The sequence below is a fragment of the Equus caballus genome, chromosome 24 (genome assembly GCF_041296265.1).
Source record: "Equus caballus isolate H_3958 breed thoroughbred chromosome 24, TB-T2T, whole genome shotgun sequence".
NCBI lineage: Eukaryota > Metazoa > Chordata > Mammalia > Perissodactyla > Equidae > Equus > Equus caballus.
In genome coordinates, this window is record NC_091707.1 from 33,110,437 (window position 1) to 33,122,710 (window position 12,274).

Sequence of the window (12,274 nt, forward strand, 5' to 3'; positions counted from 1 at the left end):
CTGCCCCGGGAGGTATGGACACAGAGGGGCCCATGGGCATGTGAGTCTATAGGAATTCATAGAAATCTTAGGGAGAAGCTTAAACTGCACTTAAGCCATAAAAATGGCTTGGGGCTGGGGTGGGGGTTGGGGGGGGAGAGGATTTAATCTAATGTGTCACATAAGCACTTCCTTGCCTAGGAGCTGGTCAGAGGGATAGCTTCAGGGAAAGCGGGCCACTGCTGGCCAGTGGAGGTCTGAATGAAAACTTGTATGCAACCCCAGACCCAGGCCTGGCTCTCACAGGTGCTCATGGAATTTCTGAGTGTCAGTGACTCTGTACCTGTCCCTTTTCACTTAGCACCAGGCTGGCCTGGCCCAGCAAGGCTGCAGCTAGAGGAGGCCTTGAAAGAAATGGCTGATACTTTTGAGAACCAGGCTGAGGCCAGACGGTGTGAAAAGCCTAGGAGATCCTCCCCTGGCTCCTGTCACACGTGCTCTCTAGCTCTCACTGCACAGTTCACTTTCTGACCTTTACTGTGGCCACGTACATACACATTTTGCTCTCCTACTATGCTTCAAGTTGCTGTCATTCAAAGTGTGGTCCATGGACCAGCAGCATCAGCATCACCTGGAAGCTTGCTAGGAATGCAGAATCTCAGGTGCTGTCACAGACATATTGGATCAGAATCTGTATATTAACAACCTCCCCAGTGATTTGAATGTACATTAAAGTTTGAGAAACACTGCTACTTGCAAGCAGGAGTTATCCCTGTCAGAGTTATCTTTGTCCAAGTAAGCTTTTGTATCCCGTGACAAATAAAAATGGCAAGCAATAGGATATATTGGAGTATACGAGGAAGCCATTTGGTATAAACCTAATTCGGCCTGACTTTGTTTTTTTTCCAAAAAGGGCCTGACTGTGGCCATTGAACATGCATTGTATATCTGCTTAGACATTTTGAGATAAAGATGCAACTTCTCTCTCCCTCCCAACGTTGGCATCTCCTTAAAGATTAAGCATCTTTCTTTAGGCTGGGAACTGATTGCAGCGCTCATCTGTGACCGCCCAGCTCGAGGCAACACACCTGCCACCCCGCCGCGTTCACTGAGACAGCAGACCTATCTGCCGTTTCCATCAATCGCTGTGCTGACAGAGCAGCCTCGTGACTATTGTAAAAGGGACATTTCAATCATATGTGAAACATACTCTTTGAGGGTATATAACCACCCTGTATACCCCCACTTCTTTGGAGTGCTCTGTTCCTTTGTGGAAAGACTCTCCCGGGTTATAATCCTCAGATTGAAGCTCAGAATAAACTCACCCAAATTTTCATTTATAGATTGGTTATGGATTATTTTTGTCGACACCCATGTGCTTGGCAGTAAGTAGGTACTCAATAAATGTGTTTTAACTTTTTATTTTGAAATAATTTGAGACTTAGAAAAGTTGCAAAAATAGTACATGTTGACATATACCCTCCACCTGGCTTCCCTAATATTAATAGCTTACATAACCATAATACAAGGACCAAATTAACACGGGTAAATTAACAGAGGTATGAGACTATTAACTAAACTGCAGGCCCTTTTTGAATTCTGTCATTTCCCCCCTAATGTTCTTTTTCTGTTCTAGGATCCCTGGTGGCATTTAGTCGTTGAGTCTCTTGGGTCTCCTCTAATCTGTGACAGTTCTTCAGTCCATCCTTGTCTTTTATGACTTCAACTTTTTTAATGAGTCCCCCTCAGTTATTTTTTACTTTGTCTCTCAACTTGAACATGTGTGATGTTTTCCTGTGATTAGATTGAGGTTATGCTTTTCAGGTAAAAACACCACAGAAGTGATGCTGTACCCTTCCCATCTCATCACGTCAGGGGGTACGTGGTGTGGACATGTCTTATTACCGGTGATGTTACCCTTGATCACTTGGTTAAGCTTGTGTCTGCCAGATTTCTCCAGTTTCTCTACTATAAAATTACTACTATCCTTCCCTTAGTAATCAATAAGTAGCTTGGTGGGAGGAGATCTTTTGAGACTATGCAAATATCCTGATTCTCCTCAAACTTTCTACCACTGATTTTAGCATCCAACACTGGTGGATCTTGCCTACCATGATTATTACTGTTGTGTTTGCCTAATGCTGATTTTGTATGTCCCTCATTACTTCTATATTTATCAATTGGAATTCTTCTGTAAAGAAGAGCTGTTCCTTCTTTTTTATTTTTTTCCGAAATTTGTTTTTACTTCAGTAGGGACTCACGGCTATTTATTTTATTCTATGGGCTATAGTCCAATATTACTATTACTTTATTTTGTTGTTCAAGTTGCGTTCATCCATTGGGAGCTCCCACAGGTCAGCTCCTGTGTCCTTTCACCACGCCCCATCCTTTTCCCAGCACTTCCTTATTTTCTGGCAACACAAGATGTTCCAGACTCATCGTGTTCAGTAAATATTTTTGGCAGCATGCAAGAGAAGGTGCATGTATAGGACTCAGTCCCTCTGTGATCCCCAATAGGAAGCTGTATCCAATTCCATTTTCAGTTGGGAGGAGGCACAGGAGATGTTCTGATGCCTCACAGAATCACTCACTTCCACTGGCCTATGAGGGTCAAGGAAAACTGGAGAAACTGAATCTGAAGACAGAAGAAACATTATCTATGGAAATTTTAGGCTGGGAATTGGTCTGCCCTGAAAGTCCAACTCAAGGACTTTCCACATCCACCAGGCAGTAGGAGGCTGGAGCCAGACACCCAGGTCTGAACTCCGGTTCTGCTACTTACTGTGTAACTTCCCTGAGCCTCAATTTCCCCATCAGTAAAATACAGGTGATAATAACAGTCCCCCTTGTGGAATTGTGTAGTGACTAAATTAGTTAAATTGCTTAGAACAGCCTGTGGTACACGTAAACATTCAATAATCATTGGCCAGGAGTCTGGCATTTCCAGCAATGACCTCAGCCTGCTGAATTCGTTCAGCAATTATTTATTGAGCATTGCAGAATGCACTGTTGTGAGTAGGTTCTATCAGTGAACAACAGAGGCAAAGTCAGTGCTCTCATGGAGCTTACATTCTCCTGGAATAAAAATAGCCCCCGAAATAAAAATAAAAATAGCCCAACCCCTGGGCTAGTGGCATAGTGGTTAAGTTCGCATGCTCTGCTTCGGCAGCCTGGGGTTCGCGGGTTTGGATCCTGGGCGTGGACCTATACACTACTCATCAAGCCATGCTGTGGCAGGGTCCCACATACAAAACAGAAGAAGATTGGCACAGATGTTAGCTCAGTGACAATCTTCCTCAAGCAAAAAGGGGAAGATTGGCAACAGTTGTTAGCTCAGGGCCAATCTTCTCCACCAAAAAAAAAAAAAAAAGAATAAATAAATAAAATAGCCCAATTCTACAAAAAGCTATAATACTTTTTTTTTTTCTTTGAGGAAGACTGGCCCTGAGCTAACATCCGTGCCCATCTTCCTCTACTTTATATGTGGGACACCTACCACAGCATGGCTTGCCAAGCAGTGCCATGTCCACACCTGGGATCTGAACCGGCGAACCCCAGACCGCCAAAGTAGAACGTGTGCACTTAACGCTGTGCCATCTGGCCGGCCCCTGTAATAGTTTTTAAGACAGTAGTGGGAAGATGGGAACAGCTTTAATCCACCAAAACCATTCACCCTTTTCTGGTAATGGTATTAATTTTCTTCTGGGGGACTACCCCATGGTATCATGGGATTGAGGTCTTAGCCAGTGAAGGCATTGTATCATCCTAACCACAGTGATTGGTTCAGGCAACAACACATGACCCAATCAGAACCAGCAAGACTTTTGCACTGGGGTTCTGAATGGTCGGTCAGGACCTGTGAGCTGAGAGCTGGGTGGGGGTGGAGGGACATGGCCTGAGAATAAGCCACCACCACTGGGGGCAGAGCCAAGAGTGGAGGGAAATCAAGTCCTGATGACATTGTTCAAGACCGGGTCAGGAATGGTCCCGAAGTCTGTCCTATTCTGAACTTTTCAGTTACATAAGCCAAAAAATTCCCTGTTACTACTTCACTGAAAGAGTCCTGAGCTTACTTCAGTCTCACAGAAAGTTGACACCTGACCAGGAAGCTGGATGCTCTTCTGAGCCCCTGTTCCAGCTCTGAGCACTTCTTAGTTTCCTGCCTTGTCCCCAAGTGGAAACCATCTCACACACACACGTCACCACTCCATCCCACTTCCCACCTCTGGCCCACTCACAACTATTTCCTCCCAGAGGAGACCCCTGCCCAAGGACAGTCATCAGCCTCCCCTCCCCCATCCTCCGGAGCTGGAGCCTCTCCCTGTGCTCACCTTGCTGCCTCACCCAGCAAACTCTTCTGCCCAAGCCTCTCCTTCCGAGGAAGTCTGGCTGAATTCCCAGCCCTCTGTCTTGCCCTTTGTGGCCCTGCCTCCTCCTCTCCAGCAGGACTGAGGGGCACTGCCCAGTACCAAATGGCCATTGAGAGAAAGCCTCCCCCAACCTGAGCAGTAACCCTGAGGCTCCCATCCTGGCAGGCCTCCTTATCATTACCTCATCTCCCTGGGGTCTTCCTGTAACCCCGGGCCAGGGCAGCATCAGTGCTGACTCAAGGATGTTTGAGCTCTCCCATCTCCTGGTAGAAGCCATGTCCTAAGGCAGACCAGGGGAACCCAAACTTCCACTTCCTTTGAGAAGATTTCCATCTCCCTTCTCCAAAAATTCTACGGAATTTACTGTCTAATCTACTTCATCATGCTGTCCTCTAACTCCTTTCATGTTAACTTTCACTCAGTATAAGACTTGCCTTTTGACTGACTGGTGTCTTACTCTGCTCAGGCTGCCATAACAAAATACCATAGACTGGGTGGCTTAAACAATGGGAATTTATTTCTCCCAGTCTGGAGGCTGGGAAGTCCAAGATTAAGGGGCCAGCAGATTCAGAGTCTGGTGAGAGCTCTCTTCCTGGTTTGCAGAAGACTGCCTTCTTGCTGTGACCTCACATGGCAGAGAGATAGAACTCTGGTTTCTTCCTCTTTTTATAAGGACAATAATCCCATTATGGGGCCCCACCTTCATGATCAAATCTAAACGTAATTACCTCTCAAACCCCACCTCCAAGCATGTCACACTGGGGATTAGGGCTTCAGCATACGAATTTGGGCAGGGGGTGGGGGTGGGGGACACAAACATTCAGTCCATAGCAACTGGACGGTAAGCCGAACACAGTGTTCAGTGAACACTGAATGAAGAAACCAGTGGTTGAAGAAATGAATTATTGAATGAATGATGAAAAAAGTGAATGAATAAATGAATAGACTAATGAGGAAAGGCAGGGATAGGACAGGGATGGAGTGGCAGAAGGGTCAAAAAGCCCCAGAGGAGGTGAGGCTTGGGCCCAGGGAGTGGAGGGCCAGGGAAAGATGGACAGGAGGATGGGGCAGAATGGCAGGGGGGAAACAGGTGCCACCAGATCCCTCAGCCTTGTGTTTACGTAAAAACCTGGGGCTTGGGCCTGAGCTCTTTTACAGAGCCTATTTACTAGCTTTTATAAACTTTTTTTTTTACACAAATGCCGTTTGTCAAGGACATTGTGCATTTTGCTTTGATATGGCCAGTCTTGATGGCTGAGGGCTCTGCTCCACCCCCAGATGCAGGAAGGACAAGCTGGCCATGATGCCAGCACACCAGCTACAGCCTCTGGGGAGTGGCCCGAGAGGTCCAGTGGACTTGGGGTGCCCCCGGAAAGCCCTTCAGTGAAGATGTCAAGTCGTCTCCAGGTCAGAGCCAGAGGGCCGCTTTCTCCCTTCCAATGGCTTCCTTTCTTCACCCTCTGCCACCCACTCCCCATCCCTGGTTCTGCACTGGCACTGCCAGAGCCTGTGGGGCCCCACACAACCCAAGAGAGCCGCAGATGTCTGCACGGATTTGCAGCCGCAAATGAAAAGCCATGGTTTGTTTTGAATGGATTGTGGCTCGGGAGAGAAAGCACGGGGATGCAAATCTGCCATGAGTGGGATGCAGATGTGAAGCAGATGTGGGGATGTTGAAGTCCTGCTCCAGCGCCTAAGGCCCACCTTGGAGAACTCATCCCTTTCCCTGTAGAAGGCTGATGGGCAAGCTGGGCGTGGACCCCATGTGAGCCCCAGCTCAGGGCCCCGTCTGCCCAGGTGTTGCCCCTACTTCTCTGTCTTTCATTTGACTTTCTCTTCCATTCCTGCAGGATATGTCTGTCCTTCTAGCCTCTACTCTGTCTCTCTGCTCCTCTCTCTTTCTCTGTCTCCCAGCCTCTGTTCCTCTCACTCTGTCTCTTGTCTTCAGGTCACCGCCTGTCTTACTCTGTCTCTTGCTCTCAGACAGTCTCTGACTCCACGTCTATCCTCGGTCTCTGGCTCTCACTCCCTCCCGCTTCCTGGCTGCTGCCCAAGGGCAGTGCTCCTACCCTCCATGCTTGGATAAGTCTGCCAATCAGCTTGAGCCCCTGGGGTGAGGAACAGGAAGAACAGGCTAAGGGCAGACAGCAGCCTCGATTCCATGAAGGAAGGCAATTTTAAGCCAGAGAGGCATGGGCAGGCTGAGACCAAGAATTTCTCACTTTCCTGCAGGGCTGGATATTTAGTCTGAGTTGGGGAGGGCAGGTGACAACCAGCCTGGAGCTCCCAGGCCTGCTGCAAGAGCAGCTCTGTTGCAACCCCTCCCCAGCTTGAGGTCCACTTCCATGCGACATCTCTCTCCTCCTCTCCTGGACCCTGCCCACTCCAACACCAGGGAGAGGCAGCACTGCTGGGCACCCCGGTCACCGTTTCCCCCAAGGACACAGGCCCAGGTGAAGGGCAGGCAGGCCACGACGGGGTGTGTTTTGTATCCCCCACTGTGCTCCCAAGAGCAGAGAGCTGCCTTTCTCGTTCAACCCGTGTGGGGCCTCAAACACTCTCCAAAGGCAAATGCGTTTTTTCTTTGGCTTGTGTACAGTCTAAATACTTTATCCAGTTGATATGGGCTCCACATCCAGTTGTCTTATTTTCCTTTATGGGTCTGTCCACAGCCCTCTGAGCTCTTAGGCAGGACCTCGAGACACATTCCAGAGGCCACTAGTGATCTCATACATAACTTGAAACTCATGTGCAGGCTGTGAATGCTACATAACTTTCAGGAGGAACTTGAGAGACACACTGTAAGCCATCCCAAAATAGGCTGCTGTCATTCCCAGGAGACTGGACCGCTTAGAGGGCAATTTCACAAATGCTTCTGTGGATGTGATATGAGGATGCTATCAGAACATAGCTGGGGCCCATCACCCTGGCACTCTCCAAGTCTCTGCTCAGGGCTGCCTTATCCTCCCAGCAGGCATCTGTTCCAGGACCCAGGGGCATCCTGCAGTCCCTAGCACTGGGCTGGCACTGAGGGGGCATCACCACAGCGCCACATCATGAGTCGTGGTCCCTGGAGGTACGACATTTAGTGTGTGGCTGAGCCCTTGGTTCTGGAATCCTTCATGCATTGACCAATTACACACTGATGTTGTGCTAGGCAGTGGGTGTGACTGGTGAGAAACCAGACAAGGTGCCTCAGCTCATGGAGGAAGGAAACAGGGTGGTGAGACTGGGGTAATGAGCAGGGAGGACCTGGCGGAGAGGGTCGCAGCTGGTGCAGCTCACAGCAGGTGTCTCTGACTTTCAGGTGCTTCACCCATGAAATGGGGGCAGTAACAGGGCGGTTTTGAGTATTCAATGAGATAATCAACACATAGTGACTAGTGGTGATAACAAACCACAAGTAAGGACCAGGGAGCTAAGCAGTTAACAGCAGCAGACAAGGCATAGGTGTAACAGATGCTGTCACTACTCTACTCACGTCTTCAGGTCCTCGTCTCATTTCAGGACACCCCTGCCAGCACCTGTCCCCAGCTGCTGGAACATGCTTTGGCCACCTGAATGGACGTTAGAGAAGTGTCCGGGAAGTTACTTCCCTCAGCCCCTATGGGCAGCCCCTAACCAACAGCTCTGCATGTGCGGTATAAACAGCTCCGTCTCCCTGCACCTGACATGAAAGGAGGTGTGACAGAGGAGAAATTGAGGTGGAGACAGCAGTCTGGACTTTTCTGTGGGTTGGGTTTCAGCCACGCCATGTGTTTGCGTGTGAGTGTGAGGGAGGAGGCTGGCTCACTGTTGTTCCGGGCTCTCTTTGTCTTTGGTGAGCCTCAACCCTGAATCCACCAGGCAAGGCTGAGGAAGGATGGCAAACAGGGCCTGTGGTCAGAGCTCACAGTGAATTTAGGCCCCCAGGTTGGACTTCAAAGCAGGAGACATCAGTAACATAAGCCCCTTTGCTCCTCTTCTTTTGCATTTTTGTTTAATTTACCCCTTAATTTTTAAACCAAAACTTCTTCTGAAAAAATTCCAGGTTTGTGTTTGCTGAATAGAAGGGCAAAGGGATTTAGGTACACGCAGGCCAGGCCAGTGGCAGGCACCAGATCATCCCAAGGGGTGGGCATGGTGGAGGCAGGAGCTTTGCCAATGCCAGAGCCCGGCATGAGCCAGTGGAGCTGGGAAAGGCAATGCCAGCATTTACAGGAGGTTCTATGATTTACAAAACATCTTTTACATCCATTATCTCATTTGAACTTCACACTCCCTCTGTGGGGTACACTGTGTAGGTGTTAGAACCAATCTTTTCTAGTTAAGAGAGATTAAGCAATTTATCTAAGAGTATTCAACTGAGAAATGGCAAGGTCAGAATTTGAACCCAGATCTTCCAAATTCAAACCTACAACAAAGCCAAAGACAGCTGTGGATACTGGTTTACCACTGTTAAAAATACTAGCAATGATAATATCTACCGTTTTTTAGGCTTAATATGTGCCAGACTGTGCCAGAACTTTTCACGAATTCTCTTATTTAATCCTCACATCCTCTGACTTGAGCTGGGTTTGAAGGATAGGGAGGTCAGATGGACCGAGATGGGCAACACTCCTCGTGGAGTGCACAGCATAAATAAAGGCTCAAAGGCAGGCAGACTGGGCTTGTCCAGACCACACTCCCCATGCCTGCAGAGCGCTGTCCTACTAGTCAGGTAGGCTCCTAGGCCCTCTCCCCAGCACACTCTTCTCTCTTGGTGGAAGAGCCTGCTCTCATATAAAGTGAGCTCTGGCATAGCTCTCACAGCAGCATCTGGAAGAGGCCTGCAACCTGTTACTACCCATATAGTTGCTTCTCTGAAGACAGAGGCCGGCCAGGGCAAGCTGGTGTGTTACTGAGGCTCCAACTTTCCAGCCAAGTGATGGGCTTGGCTCCCACCCCCTAGCTTTGAGGTTTGGGGTGCCTGGAAGCCCATGGGCCTTAGCCAGCTCTTGCCCTTGAGCTCCTCTTCCATTCCCCACCAGGCACCTCCCCCAGCTGATCTGGGTAGGGAGATGGAGGGGCCCCTCCTGTCCTGGAGGTGGAGGTGGGAAGCACAAGCTCTGCCCTGACCAGCCGCAGAAACTTGAGGAGGCCCAGAATGGTGGGACTGGATGAAGAAGTGCCTGCCAGACTGGCTCCCCATGGTCCCAGAAGTCAGAGGCCCACACAGTCTGTCTTTGGTTTGCATGAATAGAACACTAGCAGCTCTCTTTCCAGCGTTCTCTGGATTTGACTGTCCTGTCCCCAAACTCCCCCTCCTTTGAGCTTGTGTGAGATGAGATATCAAAGGCCAGCTTGATACCTAGACTCATCACTGGACATGTAACCTGTGCCTCAGTCTCCTTATCTATAAAATAGGAACAGTAACCATCTTTACCTTGTAGATTGACATGAAGATTAAATGAGTTACAGGCAGTGCTTAGAATAGGGCGTGGCACAGTATTAGACATCGGCTATTTCTATTACGAGTTCTGAGATTGCTCCCTTAGGCTCCCAAGTATTTTCCCTTGGGGTGCTTCTGTCACTTCAAAAGGACTGATATTTCAGGGCAAGTATTAGACTTTTAAATTCCTCCTAGTGAGACTTTGGAAGCTCCTGTGACTAACGGCTAGCATTGGCTTTTTCTTCTCTCCTTCCCAGGCTGGTTTCATCACTCTGGCTCATGGTGTCTGTTTCAGCTCACAGGCAGCTGCTAGCTGGAGAAGAGGTGTTTACTACCTCATTAGCACCTCCCGACTGCTCATTGTGGGCACTAATCACTTCAGTTTGCTCCCTGTGGAGTGTCTCTGAGCTGCCTTTGAAAAGCAGCCATGTGATGGCACAGACTTCCCCAGCTGGTCCCAATTCCCTCCCTTAGTTGTTCCCTCTACCCAGAAAGTGAAACAACTTACTGATTAGATTTTGGTGATATACATGCAGATTTTTAAAAAATAGGTCAGACCCTTAATCCTTCTGTAGCACCTGAAACAAAACCTTTCAGCAGCTTTCCCCAGAGCCTTCCTCCTCCTCTTCTTCCTCGGCCCACACCTGCAGACCTGTCCCCTCCGCCTTCCCACCCACGGTCTGGTACAGGAATCAGGGAGAAGGCAAGGGCCCAAATCTGAAGCAGATGTTTGGGACGATGAGAGAGGTTGGGGTGGAGACAATAGGAAGGATGTGGACCCTGCTGGAACTGCTTGTTGCTCTGACCTACTGCCAAGGCTGAGGAAAATAGAGTGACTGTTCCTGGTTAAATACCCAGATTTTACTCACGCCAAACTTTCCTGGGCCTCAATCCTCAGAGTCTCTGGCTTTGCTTCCAAAGTTCTCCATATCCTTGTGCCAACCACTATCTTGGCCCCCTTCTCCCACCACGCTAAGCCCCTAAACCCAGCCTGACTCCCAAAAGTCAGAACTAGAGTTTTACTTTTTTTTTTTATCCCCCCCATAGTTAATCCACAATGACATTGGTGGAGACAAAACTGAAGACATAGTCTGACAGCAGAGTTTTGTGCTGCTTCTGAGTGTGAGACGCTGTCTGGAAAATACAGCTTGGATGTCAAAACAATAGAATTTTCAAGGTGTAAGGGGATCGTAAGTCAGAATTGTTGAAACCAGAACCATCGTGGAACAGGCAGATGCAATGCTGCTGTACCCATACCCACCTCCAGACATCTCCAGAGCTGCACACACGAGCCTGCCAGGATCCATTATGTCTCTCTAGTCTGACTGGGATAGCAAGTGCCAGATCTACAGAATGCCCAAGTTTATTCTGTTGCTTTGACTTTTTTAAGGAGACACAGGCTAGCATCATTATGAACAAGGTATTAGAGGAGAAATCCCTCTGAGAAGAGCCTGAAGGTTTCCCTAAAGGCAATGGCCTGAACCCAAGGCACATCCAGCTGCGATCCAGCTCAAAAGCTTGGGGAATCACCTTTAACATCTGCTTAAACCCCAGAGAACAGGCATCAGCTGCAGCCCACAGCAAAGAGATGACCAAGGACTCCAATCACCCAAGTTTGATTAAGATCAAAGAAAATTGTAGCAAAGCTCAGTGTTTCTGCCCACAGTGGTCACTCCCTACCAACCTCATGGCCGTTCATGAACTTGATTTGCCTCTTCATGCCTCTGGGTTCATTGGAATGGCATTACTGTCTTTCCTCTGCCATCCCTTGTCATTCTGACCATGGTACGGACCCTTCTGATTGCTGTTAGTGTCGGAGATACCTCCCTCTCCCCATCCACTTAAGATTTTAATTTCATTTACCGAGCTGCAGGCTACTGGCCAGTCCCCAGCTGCCAAAGTCAACAGCTCAGGTCTGCTTTGTCTGGGAGAGGAGGTTAAAGGGGGAGTAGGTCCAAAGATCCTGGAGTTCCTTTTCCCAGCCTTTCCCAGGACCTGCTCAGGTGACGGCATATTTAAGGCACAATGAGGGGCTTGCTCCTTGGGTCTCTTGGTTGGAATCTGTCTTTGTAAGGGTTCTTGCTTCTCTGAAAATCAACAGGGAGAGTAATTTCCCTCCCTTTGTATACGTGGAAGGAGCTAGACAAATTTCACTTGCAGCTGTTACTCTATACTATGGAAAGTCTCCAAATGCATAAACAGAAATGTTCCCCCCAAAATTAAACAGGAATGAGAAGCACGGGGGTGGGTGGTGATAGGTTTGGGTACTCAAGTCTTGGGGGAAGGAAACTCTAAGGAAAACGGATTGTTTATATGTCTGTCTCCCTTAACAAGACTGAGCAGCTCAGAGGCAGGGATCACATGCTATCTTGTGTGTCCCTAGCTCCCTGCACAGTGCCTGATACACAGGAAATGTTTGCTGAAGCGCGGAGATGCAAGAAACTAAAGGGAAAAGGCAGACCACAAACCCAGCGATGGAACTGAAACATCAGATTTTTGGGGTGGGGGAGGTACA